Genomic DNA, 12,650 nt, shown 5'->3' on the forward strand with positions numbered 1-12,650 from the left:
CGCGCTGGGCAGCTCTCCTTATGGGGCGCACCTCCTTGCGCGTGGGGCTCCTCTACGCAGGGACACCCTTGCGTGGCACGACTCTCCTTGCACGCATCAGCACTGCGCATGGCCCAGCTCCACACGGGTCAAGGAGGCCCGGGGTTTGAACCGCAGACCTCCCATGTGGTAGATGGACGCCAAGTCTGCCGCCTCTTGGAGATTCTTAGTAGCAAATTAACCCTGACGTATCAGTAGCTTAACATGAAAAAGATGCATTTCTTGTTCACCAAAAGCTGTTGTAGGTCAATGGCTCTCCAGGGAAGTTTGCTTCTCACTGTGACTCAGAAATCTGTTCAACTTCTGCCTTGTGGCTCTATTGTCTCAAAGAACCCATGGTTTCCAGGTCACCTGTCAGGGCAAGTGAGAGCTGGAGGGCACAGTTCCTAGGGCACTGTCATTGCTTCAGGGAATTAGCACCTCTGGAACTGAATTCAGATTTGTAGTTATGAGTCTAAGGTTGCTCACTCAAGGTCAAGTGGAAGCCACATAGCTCAGTGTTTCTAGCCTTGTGTGCAAATATCCCAGTATAAAACACCAAGGTGAAAAACAAGACAGTGAAAAAAAATAATGGTAATAATAAAAACCAGAAAGCAATGCCATGCTTTCTAGGATCTCTTCAGTTTAAAACACGAGTACCGTAAGATTACAGTAATAGGAATGCATCTTCAGCCTCAAGGGAGAAGCAAAGGACATTGATCATGTTTTCCCTAGACCCAAGATAAGTGTAGGTACAGAATAGGGTACAGAATGAAAAGGCACCGCAGGTGAAAAGGCAGGCGATTGGAGGAGACTCTCTGTTGTGGTCCAAGGGCATCCCTGGCAGGGAGGCAGAGCCACGCCGTGGAGCCTCGGGGACTTATCGGCAGATGGCCTTTATTTTGGACGCGATTTGGAGAGGCAGAGCAGGGATGTAGCTGAGTTTCGATCTCTCTGGGTGTAATTTTCAATCCTCAATAAGCCACAGAAGTGTGAATCTTATCTATCTTTAGAGCTTTCCTTTTTTTCTTTTTATAGGGCCGTTCAGGGGGTGGTGATGGCTTTGATGCCCTTGACCATGAAAGGGTGTGGAAATGCAAGGGGACCCAGTGAAGGTAATCCTTGGGCAAGGCCAACAGAAGATTTCAGAAGCCCTGAGGACAAAGAAGTCTGCCCTGCCCTTCCATATCTCACCCCAAATTCAATGTAACAGCCCCAAACTGAAAGCACCTGTGATTCCTAAAATGACATGAAACTTGCCTATGTGCCAAAATTGAAGTGGCTGCACTCTAGATGGCACTCCTTCCTGCCTCCTTCCTTTCATGACGTCTTAGTGGATGCCCCAAGCATGTGCTTCTGTACCCGCGGGGTAACTCAGTACCTGTTGAATAATTCAGCATTGCTTTTTGCTTCTGAGCAAAGCATAAGTCTTTGAATCTTTGAATTACATACAACACTAATCCATGAAAAACTAAAACACAACTGGAACCCTGCCGGGGTTGAAAACATGCCCTGGTCATTGAAGGGACTGAGTACAGAGCGTGCTCTAAGAACAAAAAGAGATGACTAGTCTATCCTTTTACTAGAGCTCCAATTCAGTTGCCTTTTGGAAGTAATTTATTTGTCAGAGCTGAAAGGATCCTTGAGAGTTCATTATTCAGTGTTTACTACCTGCTCCAACTAAAATCAACTCAGAAAAATAAATCTCTAAATAAACTAATTACCCTTTCCCTTAGATATGCACTTGGATGCCCAAGAATCCTTGTAATAAGAATGTTCTTTCTGTATCTGATTCTATATTTTCTTCAATCCCATTTTACTTAGTGGGGAAATGGAAAGGACAATGGACTAGGAAGCAGGATACTAGAACTCTGGCCATGACTTCACTACTAACCAGTGTGGGAACTTGAGCAAATCCCAAAACATTTTTATAACTCACTTTCGTTAGGCATACATGGGAACAGTTATATAGAGCTTACAGAGCCCATGGCAACTATGTGAAGATCGATTGAGAAAATTATGCAAACATGCATTCCAACATAGAAAAGAAATACAGATATAAATGCTCAAGTAAGAGATAATTAGCACCACTCTTAGGTGCTCTAATAGCATACTTTTATTTTTTAATAAAAGTATAAGATATGGCTTTGGCTGTTTTTATCAGAGAGAACACCTTAGTATCAGTTTTATAAAAGCATTGAAATGGAATGATTTATTCAACAGGAAATAGGGTGAGTTCTGTGAACGCTTCTGGCCTCTCAGTAACTATTTAATCCTGGAGAAGTTACTTAGCACATCTATTTCCTCTCTGAAAGAGAGAGGGTTGCCTATCAGATTCCTAAATTGTCTTTCATGTCTCACATTCTCAGTCTATTTTTCAACCACATGAGGTTAGATTTTATAGATATCTTTTTGGTGTATCACAGAATACAATTATACTTGGAATCAGAATCCATAGTGACCAAATTGACACTCCTCTTGGGATAAGTTAACACTTTCTCTGAATGAATTTAGGGTAAACTAATGTCTTCCTTTCTAGTAATGGTATAAAATTGTATTGGTAGTATCTTTCAGGATAGTCTCATAGGTATTTATATTTGAATCATGCATTAGTATATTTTTGTAATGAAAAACTATTTAAAATATGTCAGATTTATTATTGTATTGGGTCAAGCAGGTAAACATTAAGCCAGTGCATATTATGTCCCATGTCTGGGAAGGATTGTTTTCAAAGGTCCTGTGCTCATTAAGTCTGGTGGAGATTAAGAAGTTTTCAGCCAGATAGATGTATGAGAGGTGAATTGCTTTGAAAACCAAGATAAAGACAAAGACATTTCCAAAGGAGATGGAGTGTCAGAAGACTCACAGGCTGAGGAGGACAGAAGCAGAGACGGATCATGAAATATGGAAACTCTAGAACATGAAGTCCAGGGCCAAGCCAGATAGCTGGATTACTGCAATGGCTCTTTTGAACCTTCCAAGAGTGACCCAAAAAGACCTTCTCTTGTACTTCAATACCTTTCTCAAATCAAATAGCTGTGGGGAGCCAGCATCCCAGATGGCTGAGATAACTCAGAGAAGAACCAAATTTCATCACATACAAGTAGTTTCTTCATTAAACAGAGAGAAAAATGAAAAGAACCTATCTGCGAGAAGTATTCTATCTCTATGTTGGACCAAGGATTGAAGAAAGACAATGGAAGGAGACTGGTTAATTAGGTCTCTTCCTATTTCTGTAGAATAAATGGATGGTTCTTTAAAATGGTTGGATGCCATGAGAGCTTCATTGGTCTCATTAAAGGTAGAGAAGGAGATGAAGACTCAAAACTGGTACTCAAGTGAAACCAAAGCCATTGTGGCAGCGCTCTGGGTCTCTCTCAAGCACTTTGGAAGCTTGTGAGGCTATCTGAATCTTTTTGGAGATTCAGTGCGCTTGCTATTCCCACTTGTCCTAAAGTGTGTTTGCCCATTATCTGGAGGTAAATTAGATCCAACTCATTAACTTTCCTAGTAGAATGATGATTACTAATTTTCCCATTGGGATGATAATTTAAACTATATCTTAACTGCTACCTTAAGCATACATTTCTTTGACTCCTTTAAATATCATCACTATTTAATTCTATTTTAAAACATTAAATAGTTACTTAGGTGAACAAGGGGTAAACACACTATTAAGCCCAATCTTTACAGTTAAGGAGACACGGTATATTGGTGTAGTTGAATGAGTACAATGCTTCGTACATTTTTCATAGTGCTGTTTGTATACCAAAGTATAACAGAATATTGCATAAGCATTGAGAAGGGAGCAATTCACTCTACCTAAGAGACTTGAGGAAGCCCTCACAGAAGAGATGACATAGAAACCCTACCCCAAAGTGGGCAGAGAAGTTGAATTGGTAAGAGAGAAGTGCTGGTTGAGAGGAAAGCATAAGCAAAGTCAATCAAAGAGTTAATGAAAAATTCCTCTTGGATTAGATATTTTAAGACAGCATTTCCCACCATCACCTGGATGATATCCATTGTTGTTCTAATTGACCAGTTAACTCAAACTTTTTGGTAGAAAACTAAATTTCTAGACAGTATTGTTTAATTTCCCTATAAAAAATATCTTCATTGCCTTCTGAGTGAATACTATTATACTATGTTTTAGATGTTATATGGCCTTTCTTTGGGTGATGAGATAGAGGCACAGATGGCCATAGAGCCAAGGACATGTGAAAGGACAGCTTTGGGTTAGACCAGTGTTTTCTTAACTTATTCAAGGAGTTGTGTACCTGGAAGTTAGGCTGCTTTTTGCTGAATACAATGAAATAAGGATGTATTTTTCAAGTTAGGCATAACTTTCCTATCATAGAAGATGACTCAGTGATACATAGATATGCAAAATAAATTTAGCATGAGCAAACATCTCCAACAGATAAAGGCAAACAAATTAATACAAGTTTCAGAATCAAGTATTGTTGTAGGTTGTTTTAGTTTGTTAAAAGCTGCTGGGAGCCATATACCAGAAATGGGCTGGCTTTTATGATGAGAATTTATTAGGTTAAAAGCTTACAGTTCTGAGGCTGTGAAAGTGTCCAAATCAAGGCGTCATCAGGAGACCCTTTCTCCCCGGGTTACAAATCAGGCACTTAACTGCGTCCTCTTCTCCTCTGGGCCTCATTGCCTTCAGCTTCAGGTTGCTCTGACTGGAGTTTTTCTTACTCCAAGACTCATCAACTTCTGGAGGCTTCTCTCTATCTCTGTAGCTTTTTTCCTGTGTCTGTAACTTTTTATTCCTTCATTTATAAAGGACTCCAATAAAAGGATTAAGACGCAGCCTGGATCATGCCCTACTGAAGTGATCTAATTGAATCTTTTTTTAAATTAAAGTTAATAGGCAGTGGACTTGGCCCAGTGGTTAGGGCGTCCGTCTACCACATGGGAGGTCCGTGGTTCAAACCCCGGGCCTCCTCAACCTGTGTGGAGCTGGCCCATGTGCAGTGCTGACGCACGCAAGGAATGCCGGGCCACGCAGGGGTGTCCCCCGTGTAGGGGAGCCCTACGCACAAGGAGTGCACCCCGTAAGGAGAGCCGCCCAGCGCAAAAGAAAGTGCAGCCTGCCCAGGAATGGTGCTGCCCACACGGAGAGCTGACACAACAAGATGACACAACAAAAAGAGACACAGATTCCCCTGCCGCTGACAACAACAGAAGCAGACAAAGAAGACACAGCAAATGGACACAGAGAATAGACCTCCAGGATGAGGGGGTGGAAGGGGAGAGAAATAAATAAATAAATAAATCTTTGGAAAAAAGTTAATAGATCACAAGGAATGTTATATTAAAAAAACATTAAAAAAACCCATAAGAGGTTCTCATATAGCCCACTCCCAACCTCCCACAACATCATTTTGTAAAGTTTTTTGAAGATATATACATCACACAAAAAAAGTTACACTAAAAAATGTAAGAGGTTTCCGTATACCCCCCACCTCCCCACCCCACTCCTCCCACACCACAACCTCCCCCATCGTTGTGGAACACTCTTCGCACTCAGTGAACACATTCTGGGGCACTGCTGCACTACATAGATAATAGTTTACCCTGTAGTTTGCACTCTCCGCAGTACATTCAGCGGGTTATGGCAGGATATATAAAGTCCAGCATCTGACCCTGCAAGATCAGCCTTAACTGAATCTAATCGAAAGGTCCCATCTACAATAAGTTTACAGGTACAGGAATAGATTAGCTTCAAGAACAGGATTTTCTGGGGTCCACGAAAGCTTCAAGCTGCCACATGTTTTTTGGCAATGCTGGATTTATTTGAGTTGTCTGTTTGAATTGTCTGACAAAAAGCATATTTATAATATAACTAACCAAGGGAGAGCCTTGAACTCTTTGACATGGCAACAGAGAAATATATTGTAGTTCAGAATCAAACCTGTGACTTCTAACTTCTTGTTCTACTCTCTAATGGACCAAGTAAAACAGGGACATAAGCATATATCGTAATTACTTAATTATAATGTAATACAGAAAATAGAAAAAGGACAATGATATGGATGAACAAGGAGTCGTTTACTGAGGAAAAAATATAGGGAGCATCTTATTGTACCTATGGCAAATAACTTTACAATCATTTAAGTTTTTGAAATATGTGCACTGTATTTAATCAATAGTCCCTCTTCTATCTCCCCTTTTATTTAAGTACAGCACTGTGGAAGCTAAGTGACTCAGAAGAAACTGAAATTAAAATAGATTTATATCAAGAATAGATGACAGTATGGAGTTTGATAGTGTATGAGAACTTGAAAATTTCTCTCTTTTTATTTGGCCCTGGGGTATAAATTATTGATTGAGCTGACAGACCCGAGCTGATATACTGCAAGAGTATTCCATCAATAATAATTCTTTTGCTTATCCAGTAAGTAACCTCGGTATTAAACAGAGAGGGGAAAAAAATCACTTGGTGAAAATATCCACTCCCAAACCGTGATGGATTGAAAAGGTTATTAATCCAGTTACAATTCAACTAAAGATCAACTGGGACAATTGCCATAAAAGATCTTCACCTATAATTCCACTCAGTTATTCTGAGGGTCATGGTGGTGAGAGGTGGGACAAGCGTGCCCCCAAGGAGAAGGCACACTTGAACCTTGAGGAGAAGTAAGCCAGAAGAAAAAAGACTGAGCCATGACTTCTCCCCACTTATCAACACTATTAAAGAAGAGATTTCTAGCCACTGGCTTAATGAAGTTATTACATAATTTTTGAACAAGTTGCAGATTTTGTCTTGCTGTATGTCCTGAACCTGTGAGGATCTATGATCACACAAGTAAATTATAGACTATTATTGGAATCTTTTAAAATCTAGCCCAAAATGATCATACTTGACTCTCAATGCTAAAAGTTTTCCCAGTAAATATATTAAAAATAAGGGTACTTTTCTCATCTTAAATAATTTCATTTTACTAGAGGTGCATTAAACAGGGGTAGCAAGTTCTTTTTAACCTGTATTTACACATCATTTTGAGACTCAAATGAGAGGATGTTGACAAATGCTCCCACAAACTCAAAGTTCCGCTGTGAAATACTGTGTATCTGAATTTCACTCTCTTCTCTCAACAATACTGAGAAGTCAGAAAAAGCGTCTTTGAAGTTGGATTGTCTCTAACTTATAACAAATAATTAGAATATGGTGTTGTGGCAGCAGATGGCTTTTAGGGACAAACTATACTTTTAGATTTTGCTTTTCCCAGAGTCTTCCTTATTTTGCAAATAGTAGACACACAAAGAGGATTTTATTATGTCTTTCCCTTCATCCACATCCACATTGAAAATCAAATTGAAAACATTTTATTAAAACCCTGAGAGAGAAAACCTTCAAATATTTTAATGAACAAAAGATGATAAAACAGGAATTTATAGGTCCATTATTACTGAGGTTATGATTTATAATATGTCATCCTTTGTTTTGAGTGATGTCAATATTATTCATTTTGATTAACATAAAAACAATTATCTGAACTTTTCCATATCACAATTATCCTTGGTCCTCCTGAGCCATCATTTTTCCATAGGTGCTTATTTTATTAATACAAAAATGAATATTAAGAGTCAAAATATTTGTCTTTTTAAATGTATACACGTGTATACCTAGTATTGAAATCAAATTGATTGATTCAATGATTTTGTATTATCTTCCCAGTTTATTTTTTGGAAAATTTAAGATAATCAATAGCCCTCAAAAATATCACCTTTAATGACATAACGATATTTCTAACCATGAATAAATTATTTATATTTCTTCATCACTCCCCTATTACAAGGCATTTACATTGTTCTCAAGGTTTTATCATAAAAATGCTGAAATAAATATCTTTGGATATAAATTTTGCATACTATTTTTAGTACTAATATTTCCAGATAGATCTGTACTAACTCTTTCATATCCTCAGTATTATTAACACAGTACTCTTGTATATACTGTATATACAAATGCATATTACATCTTATATAGATATAGGTATGTATTCATTAGCTTTTGGGTTTTCTTTTAATTTTATGATTTTCCCATACGTTTTAAACCCTTGCAGCAGAAGCTTTCACGTATTATTTCATGTAATTTCTTGCATTTAGCTTGTGAAGTATGCATTATTTTCACCACTATGCAGGGGAGGAAAGTTAGGTATAATTGAGTCCATGTAGCTAATGAATGCCAGAGCTGCGACTCAAATCCAGCTCTGTAGGTATACAAATGTGCACTTGTTCATTGTGGCTCTCTCTTCAATGCCACTTTGAGTACTAAGTGAGTGGATAAAAGGGAAAGACCCAATAGCACATAACTCAATAAATTTTCATGGATTAAGCGTAAGTCCCTTTTGCTCTAACACGGATGATTCTATGAATATTAAGCATTATTTTCTTACATTGTTGATTTTGAAATCACTTTTGAAGTTAAAGTTATATTTCTAAACTTTTAAAAAACTGATTAGATGGCCTTTATTTAATTCCATTAATCAATAAATTGATCAATATGGGAGTTGTTATGTTCCCAGTGTTTAAAGAATAAACAATCTATGCATTTTAAACACTATTTTATTTCTTTGTTGATTTTGACATCACTCATGCAGTTCAGGTTATGTTTTGAAACTTCTTACAGATCAATTAGGAGGCATGTACTTAATTTGGCATTAATCGATAGATTTGTTAATTATGGAAATTAAAACATTCCAAATGTGTATTATGGAAAAAAAATGTCAGCAACAGAAAACATCAATCCGCTATTTTTAAATATGTTGTAATTAAGACATAGCAAAATCATGCAAATACAAAGATGTGATTTAGAAGAACCTGATCTTTTTCAGTTAGTTCTTTCAAATGGAGATTAAAGAAGTTGGAAGTTAAAAACTATGTCTTTCTCATTAGGACCTATTCAAAGGATTTAAAAAATAAATCTTACAGAGAGAATAAACATGAAAGGAATGATGAAATTTTCTAGGCCGTGCTCCTTCTGGCTGCTTTCTTGTCATTTGTATCAGAAAACAGGCAATACCCTTGATCTCCACTTTTATGAGCTCTGCTTTGAACATAAACTGTGCTGTAAATTGATTCACGGGTTCCTAGAAAGTCCACTGCTTTTAGGGGGACGAGCACTGTACTGGGAATCAAGGGATGATCATGTTCTCTCAACTCTGCCTCTAGAAGGCTACGTGGGATGGGGAAATGGATGACTTCTGTGGGACCTAAGGCCGATCTGTTTTTGAAACACAAAAGTTGGGTTTGCTGAGGTTTGGTAGCCCTTCTTTTTCCTGGGTTGCCTAACTCTATGGTTCTTTCCTTTCACAGACTGGGCATTTAGACTAATCTTTTTCACTCCTTACTGTATTCCCAGAAGCCAGAGTAGTGTTAGGCACCCAATAGACTCTTGATTTTTTTTGAATGAATTTGTGAGTTGAGATTTATAGAATTCCTTGCCTTACTGTAGCAACTTCGCTTATTCTGCTTTATTCATTGCGAAGATGCAGCAGCAGGAGAAATGGATTTGTATTAGCAGAAAACAGAACACGGGTCTTTTCCTGGTCTACCTTTCTTTCATGGGAGGGCATCCAGGGATTTTTCTATAGATTTCTATACATTTTCATATATCCTGAATCTTGAACAGCCAAATAAAACAACACAAGGTAGTAAAAACAATCAAGGAGCTGGAAGGATTGGATTTCAACATCAAGGATAGCATTGATTCGTTGTGCAACATTGGGGAACTTTCCTTGTGTTTCTGGGTCTCAGCCTCTCTGGCGTCGAAGTGAGGGTGTTGGATGACACGATCTCTTAAATTCCTATCTCCTCTAAAATTATGTTTTCTTGAATCACTGCTCTATAAGAGGGATGTACAAGAAAGTCATAGGCGTAGATAAGGAAATGGTTGCATTATATTACATCTATCCTTCAAGTAATGGGCAAGGCTGCTGTCAAAGTTTACACAGATTATTCACTGGGCAAAAACACATAGCACAAGAAATGAGCGGGGCTGAAGTTCAGCCTGTGCTTTTCTCAGCTTGCTCTGTGCTTGTTGCTCATCTGGAGGACCTGGACTTCTTTTATCTGTAGGAATGTTGTAGGAGGTGCAAATGAGGGCAGGAGCTCTTGGCCAAGTGCTTGTGCTAGTAGGTAATTAGGAAAAGAAAAAGATTTGTGTCCTTTACATCCCTCTCCAGATCCGACATCGCTCATGAGCTGTGATTCTGCTGAGTCGTCAAACACGGTGTGTGCATACATCCTTTTAATCTTTATTTTTGAGGACTCAATTTTTCTCAGGTAACCCAGTCTCTTAAATATTCTGTTTTTGTCTGCACCGTGTCTGGGTGGTATCCAGGAAGATTGAGAGATGCTCTTATGATGTGGGAAGATGGGCTGTGGCTCTTTGGTGGCCTCGTGTGGATCCGTTCCAGTCTTTGTAGTGGAGTGGCTGGTTTGGTCCTGGACAGCTGACCATGGAAAAGTAATCCCATCACAAGAAGGGAAAAGCTGTAGACTTGGCCATATTTTCTCCCTTGTAAATTACACAGTCACAGTGGCCTCTTTGTCTCACACTGTGTACCTTATTCAGGTTTCCAAGTATTATTTTATTTTATTTTATTTTTTTATTTTATTTATTTCTCTCCCCTTCCCCCCGCCCCCTGCCCCAGTTGTCTGTTTTCTGTGTCCATTTGCTGCGTGTCCTTCTTTTTGTCCGCTTCTGTTGTTGTCAGCGGCACACGAATCTGTGTTTCTTTTTGTTGCCTCATCTTGTTGTGTCAGCTCTCCGTGTGTGCAGCACCATTCTTGGGCAGGCTGCACTTTCTTTCGCACTGGGCAGCTCTCCCTACGGGGCGCACTTCTTGTGCATGGGGCTCCCCTACATGGGGGACACCCCTGTGTGGCAGGGCACTCCTCGCGCACATCAGCACTGCGCATAGGCCAGCTCCACACGGGTCAAGGAGGCCCGGGGTTTGAACCACAGACCTCCCATGTGGCAGACAGACGCCCTAACCACTGGGCCAAGTCCGCTTCCCTCCAAGTATTATTGTAGAGTCTTATAATAACTCTATGCATGACTGGACTTCTTATTAGTCTTTATGGATGAGAAACAGGGGTAATGTGTTTAAATTTCAGGGCTGGGACTAATATCTAACTCCAGGTTTCATTGCCTTTCATTTTATGATATCCCCCTCACGCCTCTAGACTGAGAGTCAGAATCCAATGGGATTCTGCAAGGAAATCTGCAGGCAAACCGGGATTATGCCAAACACTGCCATCAAAGCAGCCCTGTCAATGACTAGCATGAGTTGCTTCCATGTCAAGATGTCTTGATTTATTGTAACTTCCAGATTAATTTAGGACAGATATGCAGAGGGTATTGGGAGGGGAAACGACCAGACTTTTCGAAAAAGGGCAACCTCACATCTACATGGCAGCTGATGATGAAAACAAGAGATCTCATCTCCCTAACTAACCTTTTCCCTCCCGCTCATAATGCCATTGTTGCCATTCTAGTTTAAACTACTTTTCCCTCCAGCTCATAATGCCATTGTTGCCATTCTGGTTTAAACTGCTTCACTATCTTTAAAAGAGTTTATGCATGCATACATGCCTATATATTCCTCTTTCACTGCTTACTATTTATAAATTTATAGATTATTTCAGTTAGAGGGGGTCTGACAGATTGTAATAGTGATTTGGTTGACATTTAAATTTTTTTCTTGTAATTTTTTTTATTAGAGAAGTAGGTTTACGTAAAAATCATGCAGAAAGTGTAGAGTTCAAATAGCCACCCCATCACACACGCAAGTTTCCCTATTATTAACATTTGTATTAGTGTACACCTTTGTTACCATTGATGAAAAAATATGATATAATTATACTATTAATTATAGCCCATAGCTTACAGTGAGGTTCACTGTTTGTGTTGTACAGTCTTAAGACTTTAAAAAAATTTTTATTTTAGTAACATATATAAACTTTAAAATTAGTCATTTTAGCTACCTTCAAGTATACAATTCGGTGGTATTAGATACATTCACAATGTTGTGCTACCATTACTACCCTTCCTGACCAAAACTTTCCCATTACCCCAAATAGAAACTTTGTACCAGTTATGTATTAATCACCCTATTCTCCATCTGTACTCCTGTCCTTGGTGACTTTTGTTCTAGTTTCTGACTATGAACTTACTTTTACTAATTATTTCATAACAGTGAGATCATATAATATTTGTTCTTGTGCGTTTGGCTTGTTTCATTCAACCTGATGTCTTCAAGGCCCATCCATATTGTAGCATGTATCGGAAATTCACTCATTTTTATGGCTGAATAATATTCCATTGTAAGTATATATCACCTTTTCTTTAGCTATTTTTCCATTGATGGACACTTGGATTGTTTAATCATTTGGATGGACTGTGAAAAATGCCATTATTAACATTGGTTTGCAAATATCTGTTTGAATCTCTGCTTTTAATTATTTGGGGATATACCTAGATGTGGATTGATGGGTCATATAGTAATTCTACACCTAACTTGGAAGTGTGGAGCTTCTAATGGCCATCAGGAGTCTCACTGATACCTTTATTTATTTATTTTTTAATATATTTTTAATTTATTTTTAAA

The sequence above is a fragment of the Dasypus novemcinctus genome, chromosome 25, assembly GCF_030445035.2.
Source record: "Dasypus novemcinctus isolate mDasNov1 chromosome 25, mDasNov1.1.hap2, whole genome shotgun sequence".
Taxonomy (NCBI): domain Eukaryota; kingdom Metazoa; phylum Chordata; class Mammalia; order Cingulata; family Dasypodidae; genus Dasypus; species Dasypus novemcinctus.